Raw genomic sequence first — 8,563 nt, forward strand, 5'->3', positions numbered from 1 at the left:
CTCCGTGTGCGTACGGAGGCTCGTTAGTGACAAAAACTCCAAAACATGAAAAGCAGATTTTCAGTCTTCAGGCTGAAAACATGACAGTAGAAACTTTGACCTTTTGCACTTTATTGTTGTGTGTGAACGCTGAGTTCGATCTGAACCAAACAACACGAGAACTTTGGTGAAAAGCGGAGTTTTGTTTTTTTGATCTCCATTACGAATCAACATCGACGATCAGACAGACGAGCGTCAGCTGATTCGAGTCGTGGAAACGGAACATCTAGAGACGGATCGCTCCCTCCCGTTCGATCAGCACGTTCTCATCGCGTCTCGTCACGTGGCGCCGCTCTGTGACGTTACTGTGATGTCAGCAAATGCACACGGTAGGATGAAGCAGCACGTCGTTATGTTTAACAGTGTGGACCTTCGTGATGGTCGGATTAGGCGACGAAGTCACAATGGTTCGGTTTCGGTGCCGAATTATTGCATGAAATTTGGCTGTTTGTGCGCCATGTGAGCGCCCTCGTGCTGCTTTTATTTCGTGGTTACCGGCGGCGATATTACCTGACGCCGTCCTTCAGGGTGTCGTGTGACTGCTTTCAACAGGGGATTCGTGGTCAGGACCATCCTGTGACGGCTGAGCCACCTGCTGAGAGGGAAGACAGGAGAGGAGGAGGGTTAAAAACTGAGACGAGCGGGGCAGAAAGGGTTAAAAACACCTGAGCTGAAGTGATGACTCAGGTGGTTCATTAACCCCTCGTTCATTTGTTCATTTGAAAGCAGATTTTAAACTTAATTTAAAGACGCTGAAAAAAGCATCTTTGGAAACTTGTTTTTAATATTCAATCTGCCCGCACTTTGAACTTTGTTGTTCTGTTGTTATGTTGTTGTGTTGTTGTGTTATGTTGTTATGTTGTGTTGTTTTATTATATTGTTGTGTTGTGTTGTTGTGTTGCTATGTTGCTGCATTGTTTTGTTATGTTGTTGTGTTGTTGTTGTGTTGTTGTGTTGTCATGTTGTTTTGTTATCGTGTTATGTTGTTGTGTTGTTGTTGTGTTGTGTTGTTGTTATGTTGTTGTGTTGTTGTTATGTTATCGTGTTGTTGTGTTGTTGTTGTGTTGTTGTGTTGTTGTTATGCTGTTGTGTTGTTGTTGTGTTGTTATGTTGTGTTGTTGTTGTGTTGTTGTGTTATGTTGTTATGTTGTGTTGTTGTCATGTTGTTATGTTATCGTCTTGTGTTGTTGTGTTGTTGTTGTGTTATGTTGTTGTGTTGTTGTGTTGTTGTTGTGTTGTGTTGTTGTGTTGTTGTCATGTTGTTATGTTATCGTCTTGTGTTGTTGTGTTGTTGTTGTGTTATGTTGTTGTGTTGTTGTGTTGTTGTTGTGTTGTGTTGTTGTCATGTTGTTATGTTATCGTGTTGTTGTGTTGTTATGTTGTTATGTTGTTATGTTGTTGTGTTGTTGTCATGTTGTTATGTTATCGTCTTGTGTTGTTGTTGTTATGTTGTTGTGTTGTGTTGTTGTGTTGTTGTCATGTTGTTATGTTATCGTGTTGTGTTGTTATGTTGTTATGTTGTTGTGTTGTTGTCATGTTGTTATGTTATCGTGTTGTTGTTATGTTGTGTTGTTGTCATGTTGTTATGTTATCGTGTTGTTGTGTTGTTGTCATGTTATGTTATCGTGTTGTGTTGTTGTGTTGTTGTGTTGTGTTGTTATGTTGTTATGTTGTTGTGTTGTTGTGTTGTTGTCATGTTGTTATGTTATCATGTTGTTGTGTTGTTGTTGTATTGTTATGTTGTTGTGTTGTTGTCATGTTATGTTATCGTGTTGTGTTGTTGTGTTGTTGTGTTGTGTTGTGTTGTTATGTTGTTGTGTTGTTGTGTTGTTATGTTGTTGTGTTGTTGTCATGTTGTTATGTTGTTGTTGTTGTGTTGTGTTGTTATGTTGTTGTGTTGTTGTCATGTTGTTATGTTATCGTGTTGTTGTGTTGTGTTGTTGTTATGTTGTTGTGTTGTTGTCATGTTGTTATGTTATCGTGTTGTTGTGTTGTTGTTATGTTGTTGTGTTGTTGTGTTGTTGTCATGTTGTTATGTTATCGTGTTGTTGTGTTGTTGTTGTGTTGTTATGTTGTTGTGTTGTTGTGTTGTTGTCATGTTATGTTATCGTGTTGTGTTGTTGTTGTGTTGTGTTGTTATGTTGTTGTGTTGTGTTGTTGTCATGTTGTTATGTTATCGTGTTGTTGTTTTGTTGTTGTATTGTTATGTTGTTGTGTTGTTGTCATGTTATGTTATCGTGTTGTGTTGTTGTGTTGTTGTTGTTGTGTTGTGTTGTGTTGTTATGTTGTTGTGTTGTTATCGTGTTGTTGTGTTGTTATGTTGTTGTGTTGTTGTCATGTTGTTGTTGTTGTTGTGTTGTGTTGTTATGTTGTTGTGTTGTTGTCATGTTGTTATGTTATCGTGTTGTTCTGTTGTTGTTCTGTTGTTGTTCTGTTGTTATGTTGTTGTGTTGTTGTCATGTTGTTATGTTATCGTGTTGTTGTGTTGTTGTTGTTCTGTTGTTATGTTGTTGTGTTGTTGTCATGTTGTTATGTTATCGTGTTGTTGTGTTGTTGTTGTTGTGTTGTTATGTTGTTGTGTTGTTGTCATGTTGTTATGTTATCGTGTTGTTGTGTTGTTGTTGTGTTGTTATGTTGTTGTGTTGTTGTCATGTTGTTATGTTATCGTGTTGTTGTGTTGTTGTGTTGTTATGTTGTTGTGTTGTTGTCATGTTGTTATGTTATCGTGTTGTTGTGTTGTTGTTGTTCTGTTGTTATGTTGTTGTGTTGTTGTCATGTTGTTATGTTATCGTGTTGTTGTTGTTGTGTTGTTATGTTGTTGTGTTGTTGTCATGTTGTTATGTTATCGTGTTGTTGTGTTGTTGTTGTGTTGTTATGTTGTTGTGTTGTTGTCATGTTGTTATGTTATCGTGTTGTTGTGTTGTTGTGTTGTTATGTTGTTGTGTTGTTGTCATGTTGTTATGTTATCGTGTTGTGTTGTTGTGTTTATGCTGTTGTGTTGTTTGTTTGTTTTTGGTTAGTTTTTTTCTCAGAATTATCAAAGGTGGATATTTAAAATGATTCAGAATTGTTATCATTAATCAGCATCTCATTTCCTGTTTTCTTTTTGTTTTTGTGTAATTTCCTCTGAAGTCGCTCGTTGCCTTTTCTCGTGGTTTTTGAAAGAAATGAAGCTTACTCACTCAGCTCTCAAAGGGTTAACGAGGTGCAGGAGGTCCGAGTCAGACAGGCGTGACGGTCTCTGAGGCTCAGCACGGTCTGTGATTTTGGGCTGTGACGGCTCAAAGGCGACGTTCAGAGTAAACAGAGAAATATACGTTTTTAAAAACCTAACTGTGACGACGTAAACAGTTCACAGATATGTGAACAAAAAAATGACGTTTTTAGAGAATGTTCCCAGAACTTTAAGAAAAACGTTCTGGGAACTAAAAGACTCAAAGACTCAACTGTTATTAAAACATCACATTGTAACATTCTCAGAACATTTTTAGAACCAAAACCAAAAACCAAAACAAGTACTTCAGTGCAGTACTTCAGTGCAGTACTTCAGTGCAGTACTTCAGTGCAGTACTTCAGTGCAGTACTGCAGGTATAATCCACAGCTGCACTTAAAAAAACTGTAAAACTTTACAGCTCCGTCAGTGTTTCTGACACCACTGAGCTTCCATACCTCTGTGTGTGTGTGTGTGTGTGTGTGTGTGTGTGTGTGTGTGTGTGTGTCTGTCTGTGTGTGTGTTTGTCCAGCAGAGAGACGATGATTGGTTGAGAGACGTCCCACAGGACAGCTCTCAACCAATCAGATTCCAGACTGTTGGGGAGGAGACAAGGAGATGGGAAGGAGAAGGAGGAAAAGGAGGAGCAGGAGGAGGAGGAGGAGCAGAGGGAGGAGGAGGAGGAGCAGAGGGAGGAGCAGGAGGAGGAGTGGGAGGATAAAACTGCGTCTGTGCTGCTGAACTCAGCTGCTCTCTCAGCTCTGTAACCGTCGAGACAAACGTTTGGTTCTAAAAACGTTCTGAGAATGTTGCACTGCAAACAATAAAATGTTTTAAAAGCAGTTTGAGCAGCTTTCTTTGGTTTTCTTTAGTTCCCAGAACGTTCTTCTTAAAATTAAGGTAACATTTTCTATAAACATCAAAAAAAGTTGTTGTTGTTGTTGTTGACATTTCTCATTAAATTCCATTTTCTAAATGAATTAATAAATAAATAAAAGTCTGTAATTTGTCTGCAATTTTTGGCTCTAAAAATGTTCTCAGAATGAAACTGATGAAATGTTTTCAGAGCATTTTCTGCAGCGAGTTTTCATTATGTTCCCAGAACGTTCTTCTTCTCTCTTCATTCCTCTTCTTCTTCTCTCTTCATTCCTCTTCTTCTTCTCTCTTCATTCCTCTTCTTCTTCTTCTTCTTCTCTTGTTTTTGACAGAATTGAGGTCAGCCTGCTGGGGTTTAAAGGGTTAAAGGAGCTGAGGTCTGATGTTAATCGGAGGGTTCTGATTGGATCGTTTGTCCGTTTTTTTTGGTTAATTATAACAAAGAAGAAGAAGCTCGTCCTCTTGGTGGTGTCTCTCTGTCCTCTGCAGCCGTCCCTCAGTCTCAGCCTCCTGCTGTCAGCTGGATGTCTCGGCTCCTCTCAGCTGATTGGAGGCTGATTCACGTCACCTGGTGCGTAGGTGAAGGGGGGCGGGCTCCTCGTTAACAGCTGAGAGCTGATTGGTGCGTCCATCTGCTCCAAACTGTCCATCAGCCGTCCATCAGTGAGGACAAAAGAGGTTAGATCTGACATTTTATTTTTGCTGAATTTCAGAGATTTGGAATTAATTTGTCTTATTTGAAGTTATTTGTTTTTCTGTTCACAGAGTTCATGTTGTGACTGACGGTGACGTTACAGACGGAGCACATCCAGCAGAAACTGCACCGAGTCTGCGGTTTAGTTCTAACTTTATTAACTTTATTAAGTTTATTTGAATCAGGGACAAAATAGAAAATAACCTCAGCCTCAGAAGCGCCTCGGAGTGCCTCCGTGACGGCAGCACAGCTCTCTGTTCACCTCTGACCCCGAGCAGCTCCCAGGGATGGTTTCCATGGCAACAGATATGTGCATAAAAGGGTCAAAGTTCAGAGTTAGGAAGACGCAGGCTGCCGTCCAAAAGTCCTTTTTTCCTCACAGTGAAACGACCTGGAAGTATCTGATTGGCTGCCATGACAACAGCTGTGTGAATACCCCAAATATTAACCCTCTGAACCCTGGACACACGTCACTTTGCTGCATTCAGACGCCTTTTTTCGAATCTTCGAACCGTGAGCACGCTCATTTCAAAACATGGAGAGAAGGTCACGAGCGATGGGTGGAGACATGACCCAAAAATGAACGAGAAATTACTGTGAAGTATTTTAAGAATAAACAGACGTATTTTTATTTGTACGAACATTTTCTCGTCATGTGGCTGTTTTTTCCTTTTATTCTCGGCATTTTTTAACGCTTTTTATCTCATTTTGGGGTCATTTCTCTATTTATTGCTGTTTGACTTCTTCCCATGATTTTTAAAGAAATGTAAAAAAAAAGTAGTTTAAAATTATGTCCGAGAATTTTTACAATTTTAAGCACTTTTTCTTTTTCAAACCTTTAAACCTTTCCTTTTTTGTTTCAGGTAATTTTTTGTTACTTTTTTGATTTTTTACTTTTTACTTTCTTATTTTCACACACACACACACACACACAGACACACACACACACACACACACACACACACACACACACACACACACACACAGACACACACACACACACACACACACACACACACACACACACACACACACACACACACACACACACACACACACACACACACACACACACACAGACACACACACACAGACACACACACAGACGCACACACACACACAGACACACACACACACACAGACACACACACACACACACACACACACACACACACACACACACACACACACACACACACACACACAGACACACACACACACAGACACACACACACACACACACACAGACACACACACACACACACACAGACACACACACACACAGACACACACACAGACGCACACACACACACACACACACACACACACACACACACACACACACACACACACACACACACACACACACACACACACACACACACACACACACACCCCCGGCTGCAGATTGAGCCGGTTCTTCTTCTTCTTCTTCATTCTTGTCGTTCCAGAGTTTCTGTTCGACCTGTTTTTTCTGTTTCTTTGTTTTCTGACTGAAGTCGAGACGTTAAAGTTGAAACTCTGAGTCACTTTGATAATTTGAGGTTTTTCGGGTGAGTTTTCTGTTCACGTGTGTGAGCTCAGGTGAGCAGGAGGTGAGACGTGACGGCAGGTGAAGCTCAGCCGACAGAAACGAGCTGAACCGTGTTTTTCTTCTTTCTCGTTTTGCAGTAACAGCTGAGATTTACGAAGCGTCAGAATGTGAAACTGCTGATCAGCAGCATCACTCAGGTGAGTCACACCTGTTGCCTCCCTCACCTGTCACACTGTTTTTAACCCTTTAAAAACTGAGTAAAATGGTTTGACTTCTTTCATTAACATGGAACACAATGAGTAACTTAACAAGACGCCCCCAAAAATACCAGGAAATTAGTAGAAAATAAATAGGAACAGAAAAAATACCTGAAAATAAAATAAAATAATCCTAAAAATAAAAAAGTATATATTTGGCTGTAACATCATTTTAAATATATGTATACAATAATTATAAATATAGTTTTCTGGTCATTTTTCTGTAGAATTTTTAAATTTTCCTCTTTTTTTAAATGTATTTTTCCCCCAAAATAGCAGGAAAAGAGGAAAAAATAAATTAAAAGTAACAAGAAAATTACATGGAAATAAGCAAAAATAAAAAACAAGTAAAAAACAAAAACAAACAAGAAAATACCACAAAAGTCCTTAAATTTTTGTAAAAAAAATAGTTTTTATATTATTACAGTACTTATACTTTCTCTAAAATGTATAAATTGTCCTCTTTTTTTTTAAACTGATTTCAGGACATTTCTTGACTAGTTGTTTTTTTTCGTCACACTTTTGAAAGAAATCAGACCGGTTTCGGGGGTTCAGGGGTTAACAGAGTGCGACAGGTGTCTGCCTTTATGTAAATGAAACAGTAAATCTGTGAGACGAAGTCTTCGGAGGGAAAAATGTTCAGGAAACATTCAGCACTCAGAGGTTCAGACAGACTCGTGAGGAGGTGAGCGAGCAGGTGGAGCAGGTGAGTCCACGTCAGAGCAGCTCAGGTGTGTCCTCACCTGTCGGACAGGTAACTCCAGCTGAGGAGGGTAAAAACCGAAGACCGGCTCAGAGCGCGTCACTCCGCCGATCCTCCTGGGTCCAGTGGTTCTTGGCACTTCAACAGGACTGATCAGGATTTGTGAAATGTTAAGGACCACTGGACCCAAGACAAGGAACTCTCACCTGGAGACACCTGAAGACACGCCAGGGGACATCAGTGAGAGGACGGACTCAGCTGGACTTTTGACTTCAGGTGAGCTGAACAGATTCGATGAAACTGATCTGAGCTCAGAAATCTGATTCTGTTTCATTATTAAAGTTTGACCTTTGCTGAGGTGCCAGTTAGGGACTGTTCTGTATTTATCAGAGGAGGAGGGAGACTGTTGGGGACTGTAGTTTATTTTTGCGGTTTATTTTTCTTAAACAATTTAAAGTAAAAATGTACTAAACAAATTTAAAGAAGAAAAAAACCCTCCAAAATGTTTCTTTGTAAAATAACAAATTCAATTAAAAAACAAGATTGCCAAAATTCACAAAAAGTAAAGAGAAAAAACAGTCAAAATTAAAAAAAAAAACAAAAAAAAAAAACACCAAAAAAAATTAAGAAAAGGAAAAAAATGCAATTTCTTTTTAATTTCTTGAAGAAAAACAAAAATCAATATTTGGTCTTTGAGAATCAAAACAAAAGTTAAAAAGGAAAAAAAATTGCCAAATTTTTAAAGAAAACATCTTCTAAACCTGTGAGCTCAGAGGACATTTTTTCTACCAAAATCAGTAAAATGAGTCTTTTATTTTAATAATTTGACACACCTCCCCCTTTAGCATCCCGCTCCCCTCTCATAAATAACAAACGGTCCCTCAATAATATATCACAATGTAATTGTGCTGTTGTCAGTTTGCTCTGTGAGTTTTACACTTTATATATTTATATTTTGTATTATTCATTTTCTGCCATTTGATGTATTTCATGTTGTTGTGAAAGTGAAAATGTTCACAAATGTTTGAATCTTTTATCTGTTTTTAATCACAATGAACGACTGATGAAATCCTCTCTGATTGTTTGTGATTGGAAATTTTTTCTTTCTTTCTTTTTTTTAAATTATGACGTTTTTTTTAGTGAAATGTTTTGGCTACTATTCCTTTAAAAATGTTGGTTTTCTTAAATATTCTAGGGTTTTCTGTTTTGTTTTGTTTTGTTTTTTAGTTTTTGGCCTTTTTCTTTCCT

Source organism: Plectropomus leopardus, chromosome 16 (assembly GCF_026936395.1).
Source record: "Plectropomus leopardus strain MGB_pleo_1.0 chromosome 16, ASM2693639v1, whole genome shotgun sequence".
Lineage (NCBI taxonomy): Eukaryota > Metazoa > Chordata > Actinopteri > Perciformes > Serranidae > Plectropomus > Plectropomus leopardus.